Raw genomic sequence first — 8,700 nt, 5'->3', positions numbered from 1 at the left:
CGATAAATGTGGACATTCTCAAATGTGTGCTTTCTCTTTGAATTACAGCGTGTCTGTTTTGAGTCTATACTAATCATTCGTGTATTTTCTGGTTTTACCTGAGAGTTTTATACCTGTTTGAATACGGTTAGTTGGAAAATAAGACAACGGGTTGGCTCTGTAATCAGAGGTGTAGGAATCTTGCAAAGTATGCCTTCCCGTGGAAATTCTCCCTACGGAACTTTGTTTCCTGGTTGGACTTCGTGGCTAATCGGTCAAAATAAAAGAAACTGGAACTCTACCTCAGTTTTGAGGGAAATAGTGAACAAAATTGTTGCTACATTTACTGAATATACTACCCGCCTAATCTGTGAGATCCATATTTATGATAACCACTATTCAAACTATAATTTAAAGTTTTATTCACCACAATTGACCTGTTAATGTATATTGAATTCACGTTGATTATAGTGTGATTGTAAAGTGAAATAAATGTTACGAAGAATGAAATCATGCCAATCGCCCTGCCCCCTCCCCCACCCACCCCCCACCACAACCCTGCTTTGTGCCAGTTGGAGTCATTTAGTGAATTTATTTGTTTAGTTTTTTTCGACTTCATTGAGATGATAGCATCATGGAGATGATAACACATAAAGAAGAAACAGAGAGTTGTATACTCAGGATTGGAGATTACACGAAGTTGGGAGTTGAAGTGTGTTTTGCAAATTAGGGGAAATTTTACAGAAATATCAATAAAGCAGAGTGGAGAAATAAATGAAAAGTAGAGTTGAATATGGGAAATTGTAATTGTATCCAGCTTTGATTGGAGAACAATAAATTTATTATATTCTCAATGGCGACAGATTAGGAACAAAGTTGTTTCTGTCCCATATATAGAAATCATGAAAAGTAAGAATATTGTATGATTTATGTTACCCATAACAAATTATTTCAGACACCCCAACTTGTTGTTTCATATAATTTACTGTGGTTTGCGGATGACATTAACCAATTAAAACAAAGGTGGAGCTCTCTGGATAGTAAATTGAAAAGAAGTTCATTGAAATAAAATATGTTCTTTAAGAAAGTAACCATTCACAACTTAATGCGGATGATCACTCAATAGAAACATAATCCTCATAAATGTAGCTGATAGATTCTGTCTTGGAATTCTGTCTCTGGAGATATTCAATATGTCACTGGCAAGGAAGACTTTCAGAGCCTTGATTTTTATCGTGAAAGTTCAATTGCATCCCATCAGAGTTGAGCCAGTTGTAACATGAGAATTGGTGAATTCTGTTACTGCACTGTTTTAATTGAACCCCAATTAATTACATAATCTACTCCGAATGTCTGAGGCAGGAATACAACAGAACTGTTCAGTATCTTTCCTTTTGTAATAAGGAATTACTTGGTGGTGCCTGACTTCTTTAAAACTTCTCTGCTTAAGATGTAACTAATATTTGTTTAAAATATGAAAAATGATACAAGACAAATAAAACATTAACCTATAGCATCGGGAGGCCTCTGGATGGTCAAATTGTTTTGACTAGAGCTAGATGACTTCTCCAGAGGTCTAAGGCACTGAACCAAGGTACAGTACTGTTATACCTTCCGTTATCTAAGATACTCCTTCTAATTAGGTTAGATGCAACTTAATTTCATGTTAACATGTCAGTCCAAACATGATAGATTACGTCAGCCAATTATGATACATTACTTGACATAATGATATTTCACTTGTCCATCTTAATACCGGATTTCTTCCCTCTGGCAAGACTCAGTTACTTGTTGCTATGCAGCTGAGGACGCCTCTGCCTAAATACAATTCCCATAGGCATATTGCCAAAACAATGTAATAGTGTCCCTTCTGGGCCCAAGAAAAAACACTTTGTATTTTTCGGACAATAGACACCTATTTATTTTGACATTTTATGTTTCAATAGCAGTCCCGGGACTCGAAAATATATTGTATATTCTGCTGACTAATGGATTCTAGCCATTGAATTTTTGAACTTCTATCATTATTTCTGCAGCACACTAATTTTTGACTGGGGTGAATATATTATATTAAGAAAGATACTCAATATGTTAAAGTACATCACTTAATAATTAAATGCATGGATACGTATTTTTAAAAAAACATATCTCATTTATTTCAATTCTGTTGTTGCATTCACATATGAGCAAACTGTTAACATTAACTTGTTGGGTAAAAATCTGCTTGTGGATCTGCTAGCTGACTCTGGTATGAAAGAAATGACCTTGAATTTAAACGGCTGAATGTTGATCTGATCAAAATTATAAAGGTCACAAAGGGACTTGAAATGGACAATACAGAAAATAATTATTTATTTTCGTGGAGGATGCAGAACAACCTAATCTTCGAAATAAAGGTAGACAGTTTAAGAATAAAATAAGGAAGAAAGGTTCCAATAAAATATGCTTTGATTAAAAATTAACTATATATTACAGTACTTGCTCCTCATACTCCGGTGTATGCTGGTCAATGGAGAGTGCAGGAGGGAATGCCAGGAGCAGCACCAGGCATATCTAGAAATGAAGTGTCAGCCTGGTGAAGCTACCAAACATGACTACTTGCATGCCAAACGGCAACAACAGCAAGCGATAGAGAAAGCTAAGCGAGCCCACAACGAACAGACCAGATCTAAGCTCTGCAGTCCTTCCACCTACAGTCCTGAATGGTAGTGGACAATTAAACAACTCACTGGAGGAGGAGACTCCACAAATATCCCCATTCACAATGATGGAGGAGCCCAGCACATCAGTGCAACAGATAAGGCTGAAGTATTCACAGCAATCTTCAGCCAGAAGTGCTGAGTGGATGATCCATCTCGGTCTCCTCCAGTGGTCCTAAGCATCTTAGTTGCCAGTCTCCAGGCAATTCGATTCATTCCACGTGATATCAAGAAACGGGTGGAGGAATTGGATATTGCAAAGGCAATGGGTCCTGATAACATTTCGGCAATAGTACTGAAGACTGGTGCTCCAGAACTTGTCGCTCCACTAGCCAAGCTCTTCCAGTGCAGCTACAACACTGGCATCTACACAATATGGAAAATTGCCTGGTATGTCCTGTACACAAAAAAGCAGGACAAATCCAACTCAGCCAATTACCGCCCAATCAGTCTACTTTCGAGTATCATCATAGAATCCCTACAGTGAGTATCATCATAGAATCCCTACAGTGCAGAAGGAGGCCATTCAGCCCATTGAGTCTGCACTGGCCATCTTCAGGCTCTAGTCCCTGCTAATTCACCTCCTGACTCCCCAAAGCCTATCCACCATCGACAACAATCAACTCAGGAGTGTGGGGGAATACTCCCCACTTACCTGGTTGGCTGCAGTTCCAACAACCCTCAAGTAGCTTTCAACATCCAGGACAAAACAGCCCACTTGATTGGCACCACATCTACAAACACTCATTCCCCCCACCACTGAGGCTCAGTGGCAGCAGTGTGTATTATCTATAAGGTGCACCGCAGCAATTCACAAAAAGAGCATTCGACAACAATTTCCAAACTCATGGCCACTTTAATCTAGAAGGACAAGGGCAGCAGATACATGGGAATAACACCAGCTACAATTTCCCCTCCAAACCACTCACTGGCCACACTTGGAAATATATCTCCATTGCTTCGTAGTCACTGGGTCAAAATTCTGAGAATCACTCCCTAATGGCATTGTGGGGCAACCCACAGTGCATGGACTGGAGTGATTCAGGAAGGCAACTCACGACCACCTTCTCAAGCGATGGACAATAAGTGCTGGCCAGCCACCGACACCCATGTCCCACGCATAAATGAAAAAAGAAGTTCAATTGTGATGGATTAAATTGTTTTTGTTTTGCTGCAGTTTTGGAATCTGGAAATTTGTTGGTTTCTGGGGTAGTGCCGGCGGATTGGAAAATGGCTAATGTTACGCCACTGTTTAAAAAAGGAAATAGACAAAAGGCGGGTAACTACAGGCCAGTTAGCTTAACGTCTGTAGTTGAGAAATTGCTGGAATCCATCATTAAAGAAGAAATAGCAAGCCATCTGGATAAGAATGGTTCGATTAAGCAGACGCAGCATGGATTCATGAGGGGAAAGTCGTGCTTGACGAACTTGCTGGATTTTTATGAAGATGTGACTAGTACGGTTGATGGAGGGGAACCGGTGGATGCGGTGTTTTTGGATTTCCAAAGGGCGTTTGATAAGGTGCCTCACAAAAGGTTGCTGAAGAAGATTGGGTCACACGGAGTTGGGGTAGGGTGTTAGCGTGGATTGGGGATTGGCTATACGACAGGAATGAGAGAGTCAGAATAAATGGGTGCTTTTCTGGTTGGCAGATGGTAACTAGTGGCGTGCCCCAGGGATCGGTACTGGGGCCTCAACTATTTACCATTTATATAGACGATCTGGAGGAGGGGACTCAGTGTAGGGTAACAAAGTTTGCAGACGACACAAAGACAAGTGGAAAAGTGAATCGTGTGGAGGGCGTAGAAGGTCTGCATAGAGATTTGGACAGGCTGAGTGAGTGGGCGAGGATGTGGCAGATGGAGTATAACGTTGACAAATGCGAGGTTATTCACTTTGGAGCAAATAATAGCAAATTGGATTTTTATTTAAATGGAAAAAAATTACAACATTCTACTGTGCAAAGGGACCCGGGGATCCTTGTGCATGAGACGCAAAAACCCAGTCTGCAGGTGCAACAGGTGATCAAGAAGGCAAATGGGATGTTGGCCTATATCGCAAGGGGGATAGAATATAAAAGCAGAGATGTCTTGCTGCATGTGTACAGGGCATTGGTGAGGCCGCAGCTGGAATACTGTGTGCAGTATTGGTCCCCTTATTTGTGGAAGGATATATTGGCCTTGGAGGGTGTGCAGAGAAGGTTCACCAGGTTGATACCCGAGATGAGGGGTGTTGATTATGAGGAGAGACTGAGCAGATTGGGTTTGTACTCGTTGGCATTTAGAAGGCTGAGGGGGATCTTGTCGAGACTTATAAGATAATGAAGGGGCTGGATAGGGTAGAGGTGGAGAGATTCTTTCCACTTAGAAAGGAAGCTAGAACGAGCGGGCAGAGCCTCAAAATAAAGGGGGGTCAGTTTAGGACAGAGTTGAGGAGGAACTTCTTCTCTCAGAGGGTGGTGAATCTCTGGAATTCTCTGCCCAATGAAGTGGTAGAGACTACCTCGTTGAATATGTTTAAATCATGGATAGATGGATTCCTGATTGGTAAGGGAATTAGGGGGTATGGGGATCAGGCGGGTAAATGGAACTGATCTACTTCAGATCAGCCATGATCTTATTGAATGGCGGGGCAGGCTCGAGGGGCTAGATGGCCTAGTCCTGCTCCTATTTCTTATGTTCTTATGGAACAAAGATGGGGAGGTGGATTTAACATACAGATTACTCATGTCGGGATTGAACACCCTACAAGAATTGAGTTGCTGAGTTGCTCATATAATTCCTCTGTTTCTACATAAACAAAGTGGGCCACAATTAGCAGATTGGCTGTAACGATGTTGGTTGTAATTTAAAGAGTAATGTTTTGCCTCTGAACTCACGGTGCACTAACTGTGTAAATAGGGGAAATGCACAGCAATGCAAAATCTCGGCTCTTGTGCTCATTTTGTAGGAGTGCTCGACCTGAGGAAGGATGTGAAAACCAAGGAGATGCATGATCCGAGGGATGAAAGAAATAAAGGAAATTTAACTTAGAAACTGATGTAAAATTTGGAAAAAGATCAAAAATGGGCAAAAATTATTTTCATTATTAATGAATATTTGCACATTACCTCTGTTACTGAAGCATATGCGTTTGAGATCGCTGATGAAGAAACAATTTGATATATATTAGAGCAGGACTATTTTATTTTGGGGTTTGTTAGAAGATGGAATAACTGACAGGAAACAGTGATTCAAGCAAAAGTGAATTATAATTGGTAAATACAGTAAATAAATAAATGAAATTAAAAGGAACCATAAGGAAATGGGAAAGTGGCAGAACTAAATGTAAAATTCTTTCTGAGAACCGTCAGAGGTATGGGGCGCCTTAGGCCGGTTGGGGGCAGGCCGGTTGGGGGGGCGGGCCGGTTGGGGGCGGGGGGAGGGGTGACTTATATTTTCCTTCTGGACAGTATTAGTTCATTATTTTTAGATTCAGTTCCAAATTTCTGATAGCTTTCTTCACTCACTTTCCGTGCAATGCAGCATTGGAGTCTGCTCTGCTGCTCTGTCCATTCTGATCGTCATTCTCACACTGGGAATTTTATATTGATACAGTCCACATTTCCCGCCGAGTCATGCAAATTCTCCAGTTTGAGCAAACATTACAACCCCTGTCACATTTCCTTTCATGTGTGACATAATCCTCTATTTTTATTTAGCACATTGCTTCAATCAGAAATCTTGATATCTTTGCTCTTCCAGTCCCCCTTTATCTCTCTGATACACTTACATTAATGCTCATCATGCTCTTAATCGCTTTGTATCAGATATATTCTTCCATATATTGCACAGCTGTGCTGTCTTGCGAATCAAACGTGTTAGCGAACAAAGGTTCCTGTTGGATGATCTAGTGTAGATCACCAGGCCACAGGAGTCGTGGTGGCGCTTCCCTGTGCAAAGCGCGTATGGAGCTCCATTTGCTACATCACCAGCCCAAACGGACCATGTCATTGTTTGCAGAACACATCTCTGCTGCCCTGGAGTGTAAGGTATGGACCTGCGCATTTCAGGCACTCTTTGCAGCGTTGCCCAGATGTGTTCGCCGGGGCTGTCTGTGTCCTCGGACCAACTGAAAACACCTGGATTTCTGGCTTCATCAAAAGTGTGCTCACAAATTCTCTGGTGACAAGAATATATGCATTCCCTGCAAATACAGGACTGCGTATGGGCGGGGGCCTCTTCTTTCGCTTTGTTCTGACAGTCGACATGCGGATATCATAATGAAATTCTTGCCGTCTCTGAAAGTCAACACAAAGAGCAAACATCTCTCTTTTTTTAATCCACAGTTTTCTACCATATCAAAACTAGAAGAGGAATGATGAACCTTCGTTACTTTAAATTGCATGTACTTACTTTGCATACATAAATTTTGCACAGCCTAGAGGCTGAAATGAAACGTAACTGTGATAACAAGATTGATATCAAGGACCTATTGAAGGACAATGGTGCGGTGACATCAGAACATTACCTAACTGTTCTGTAGAATTGATCCCGTCACCCACAAGCAACGTAATTTAACTAGTGGCTTACAACAAACCGAGTAACAAAGACATTTCAAATCAATGTATGACAGGACTTTAGTCAACCATGTAATGTTAGGTAAATGTTCAAAATCAGAAAAGAAATGTAGATTTTGGGAATCTGAAGTAAAAGCAAAAATTGCTGGAAATATCCAGAATCTGTGGACAATAATAGACTTAGCTGTTCGGTTCAAGATGATGTTCGATAATCTTTCAGGTCGAGATGAAGATCAATGTTTACTTGGCAGGTCTTCTGCTGCTTGGAAAGAATGCCCAATGGAATACATTTAAAATCGTTATTCTGTCTGGCCACAACCAACAATTTAAGACAAGGACCTGTTGGGCTGGAGTTGGTCTAACTGGATATTCAAATGAATCCTTGACTCGCAAATACAGTTTCTTAAATCTGTTTCTAGTAACATGACTTCAGACTGACGATGAGAATATGTCAATCAGCCGATTCATCTTTTTGATATCTTTCCACGACATTGAACTATAGCAATGAAGTTGGAAAATAAAACTGGATGCGATGACAGAGTGAAGAAGTGAGAGAGAGAGAGAGGAAGGTGAAAAGGAAAGTGATAGATGGATGAGTGTATGGAAAGCCATGGTGCAGAGTGGATGCATCAATTGCACTGAGCTATCTATCCGCTTCTCTCTCGACTGAGGGTATGATATTATGGCACTTGAGACATTCTTGGCCATGAGACGGTTGAAAATTTCTCTTGTTGGTTTTTGTTTGAAAATCCTTTCCGCAAATATGATGTGTTATCTCCAGGAGATCGGGCTCTATCGCAGTTGTTCCATACAGTTCAGCTCAGCCTGAACTCGGACCATGAGACATATGTCACCGACACTGATTTTCCGACAGTGAAGATATTACTGAAACAGGAAGCCATGGCCTGGGCCGCTGAGTGAAATGATTTTGGAGACTTCCTGTCGACATACACATTCTGCGGAGCTCAAAATCTCAATGCTGTTATGAGTCATTGGATAGGCTGGAGGGAAATCTCGTTCCTCGGCACTTCATGGGAATGTGATGTACTTACCGGTTTTAAAGTTAAAGTTTATTTTATTAGTCACAAGAAAGAATTACATTAACACTCCAATGAAATTACTGTGAAATTCCCCCAGTCGCCACAGTCCGGCGCCTGTTGGGGTCAAGGCACCGAACCAGCATGTCTTTCAAACTGTGGGAGGAAACCGGAGCGTCCTGAGGAAACCCACGCAGACACGGGGAGAATGTGCAAACTACACAGACAGTGACCCAAGCCGGGAAATTGCGGCAGTCTCGTGTTATTATTAAATAATCGATTTCAGTGAAGGCCTTTTATTTGTTTGCGATCGCGATCGACTTTAGAGAATTGTTTTCAATGGCTTCAGGGTCAGCTATATGAATAGATAAACTACAATCTTGAAAACCATGCACTTGAGTGTTAGTCAGTGATTTGATTGGAGCGT

General features: G+C 41.3%; 1 pseudogene; it reads right to left on the bottom strand.

The window, feature by feature from the left end:
- Nucleotides 1-6,428: 6,428 nt before the first annotated feature.
- On the bottom strand, nt 6,429-6,984 carry LOC144505389 (beta-1,3-galactosyl-O-glycosyl-glycoprotein beta-1,6-N-acetylglucosaminyltransferase 3-like; annotated as a pseudogene).
- Nucleotides 6,985-8,700: the final 1,716 nt, after the last annotated feature.

This window comes from Mustelus asterias, chromosome 16, assembly GCF_964213995.1.
Source record: "Mustelus asterias chromosome 16, sMusAst1.hap1.1, whole genome shotgun sequence".
Taxonomy (NCBI): Eukaryota; Metazoa; Chordata; class Chondrichthyes; order Carcharhiniformes; family Triakidae; genus Mustelus; species Mustelus asterias.
This window is presented reverse-complemented; position numbering and strand designations above follow the sequence as displayed.